Genomic DNA, 3,224 nt, shown 5'->3' with positions numbered 1-3,224 from the left:
GCTCCAATAAATCCTCTTCCCTGTTCTGCAGGCAAAAACTGAACACAATCAGCTGGAGCACCAGGGGACTGGAGGTGGGCACACCCTGCTCCAGTGCCTCACCACATTTCAGGAGGGGGCCATGGAGCTGGGGAGGAGGCAGGAGGCCAGGGCAGCCAGGGGCAGCGAGGCTGGGGTCCAGCGGCCAGGTATTTGAGGTCCACAGTCCCATCCGCTCTGTCTGCCCACCATCCAAACCACTGATGGCTGCTGCAATCATTAATGCTGCAACATTGCTCCTTCACAGACTGAGACACTCTGACGTGTGGGTCATACACAAAGGTCCCTCGTCCCCTTGAGGATTCGTGTCTCCACCATCTTCCAAAGTCACCTTATCCCATTTGTGACCACAATCACCATGGTCTAACATGCCATGGCATAACTGCTGCATAGCCAAAAACCTATTGCATCTGAGGTGGTTTGGAACCTCCAGCACCCTTTCAGCCAGTGCCCCCCACATTACTCTGTCCAAAAGGTCCTCAGCACATCAGCTGTGAACCTCATGGCACTCAACTTAAATAAATGCCACCACGTTACTCATCCCCGTGCCAAGGGGAAATGTTGCCTTCTGCCCACCCGGTCTATGCCCCTCCTAATGGTATGAAGGTCAATAATGTGACCTCTCAATCTCCTGTGACCCATGGCAAATGTTGCAAGTGTTTGCGATGTTTCCTCAGCCCCACAACTATCCAGGCCAGCATGCATCCAGGTCAGGAACCTCTGCACTCTCCCCACTCGAATGGTACATAACAGGCCATGTGGCATTCCTGAGCCTGTCTGTAGGCGCGTCTAATGTTTGGGCCTCCTCTTGACTCTTTTCCACCCAACCAATGTTCATCTCCTTAGGGTCTTGAAGGGTGAGCGACTTATGAGGCTGGGGGGAAAGGGATGAAAAGTTTAACTGGCTGTATGCTAACTGATGCGCTGTCCTTGTTGTTAATTTCAGCATCACTACCACTTCAGGCTTCCTCCACTGAGAGATTGGCGACCATCATGGAGAGGGGGTTCAATAGGATGGAAAATTTTCTGATTGGGTTATGCTCTGACCTACAAGCCCTCACAGCGGTACTGGCCACGGGTGGTCATTCCCAATGTGGGAGATGCTGTGGGCACCAAGCGTCGGCGCTCGGTGCCCATGCATCTGCAGTGAGCAGGGAGGTCCAATGGGACCTCATATCAGCACAGCAGCTGCCTGTCGTCGCTGCAAGCTCCTCTCAGGGCGCACCGGATGAGGGCAGCAGCTCCTCCACCCTTCTGCCAGTCAACGTTGCATCCATTGAGGCTGCGACAACTGGGGAGGTGCCAATTCTAGAACTGGCCACTCCCTCCCAGGCGGGGCCAGCACAAGCTCCACGGACCAGAGGACGGCCACCAAGGTCATCGAGGCCAACAGGACAGCAGAGTCAGCAGGCTGTCTCACAAGCCACTCCAACAAATGGGGAGGCACCTAGACGTAGCACCCACAAACGAAAGCATAGGCACTCAACAGGTATGTCACTGGTGATTTTGTGTTGGCCTTAGAATAGGGAACAAAATACTTATGTTTGCAATGGAGAAGTCTCTGTTATACTTTGGACATAATAAAGTGCACTTTTCTGACCATGGCTGAGGGTGTTTCCTTTGTGCTGCATTTTTCTTTTTCACAGACATATCATGAGTGTTTGAGTGGACATTGATGTTTCTGTACTAAGCCCTCATTTGCAGCTGATAAGGTGGAAGATGTAGCACCTAAGTGCCACGTGTGGAAGCACCAGGCAATGCTGCTCCTGCTGATCCATTTGTGTGGAGCTAGCTGAAGGTTCTTTGGATTAAATTGTCACGGGTGTCCCTGCCTCCTTGGTGTAATTGCAGGTTGGTGTTCTGCCCCTCATCATCACCCTGTGCTTCCTCATCCTCTGAGACACTGCTGGATTCATCATGTGCAGCCTCATCCATGATGTCAAGGTCTTCATCGCCAACTGCCTCCCCCCTTTCCAGCGCAAGATTGTGCAGAGCTCAGCAGACTACCACTATCAGAGAGAAGTGATCTGGGGGTACTGGAGTGCGCCCCCTGAGCGGTCCAGGCAATGAAAGCGCATCTTGAGAAGACCAATGCTTCTCTCCACCACAGTCCTTGTGGTGCCCTGGCTCCTATTGTCACACTCCTCAGCTTCTGTTCTTGGACGGCGGAGAGGCGTCATGAGCCACCTTCTGAGGGGATAGCCCTTGTCACCCAGCAGCCAACCATCCAGCCAAGCCGGAGCACTGAAGAGCCCCAGCATCTGGGAGTGACTGAGGATTTAGGCATCGTGGGAGCTGCCTGGGTACCTTGCACAGACTTGTAGAATCAGCATCCTGTGGTCACACACTATCCGCATGTTCATGGAGTGGAAGCCCTTCTTGTTGACGAAGGCACCGGGCTCACCTGCTGGTACCTTGATGGACACATGTGTACAATCGATGGCACCCTGGACGCGGGGGAAGCCAGCAATGGCCGCAAAGCCTCTGGCTCGCTGTACCTGACTTGTCTGGTCGCAGCAGAAGTGGATGAAAGTCAATACCCGTCTGAACAGAACGTCTGTAACCTGCTTGACACAAGTGTGGACAGCTGATTGGGAGACACCGCAAAGATCACCCACTGAGCCCTGGAAGGAGCCAGAGACCTAGAAGTGGAGGGCAACTGTGACCTTCAGAGCCGCTAGCATGGGGTGTCCACCCGCACAGTTAGGAGATATCTCAGGGTCAATAATCTGATAGATATAGGTGACTATTTCCCTTGAGAGTCGGAGCCTCCTTCAGCACTGCACCTCAGACATATTGAGGTAGTTGCTTCGCTGCCTGTATACCCTGGCAGCAGGATAGTGGCATCTTCTGCGGCCCCTTGCACCTTGGCCTGCCTCTTGGCCCTGCACCCCTTGTGCCTGTGCCTGACCTCCCAAAGGTGGCTCCCCTGGAGGCTGATTGTCCAGTCCTGGCCTACTCCTTATTCTATCCCTCCCTTCCTCCTCAGAGGAGCTGCCTCCAGTGGAGATGTCAGAACCCATATCCCCAGGCTAAATGGAGGCCTCTAGAAAGCTGCAGGCCCGAGAAAGATTACTGTCTGCAGACTGGTTTCAAATTACACAAGAAGCTCTTGGAAATCGATGTGAACTGCTAACAATCACACAGGCAACTTTAAAACACTTTCTGCAATTAAAACCTGGTGG

Source organism: Carcharodon carcharias, chromosome 6 (genome assembly GCF_017639515.1).
Source record: "Carcharodon carcharias isolate sCarCar2 chromosome 6, sCarCar2.pri, whole genome shotgun sequence".
Classification (NCBI taxonomy): domain Eukaryota; kingdom Metazoa; phylum Chordata; class Chondrichthyes; order Lamniformes; family Lamnidae; genus Carcharodon; species Carcharodon carcharias.
Note: the sequence above shows the minus strand (reverse complement) of the source record.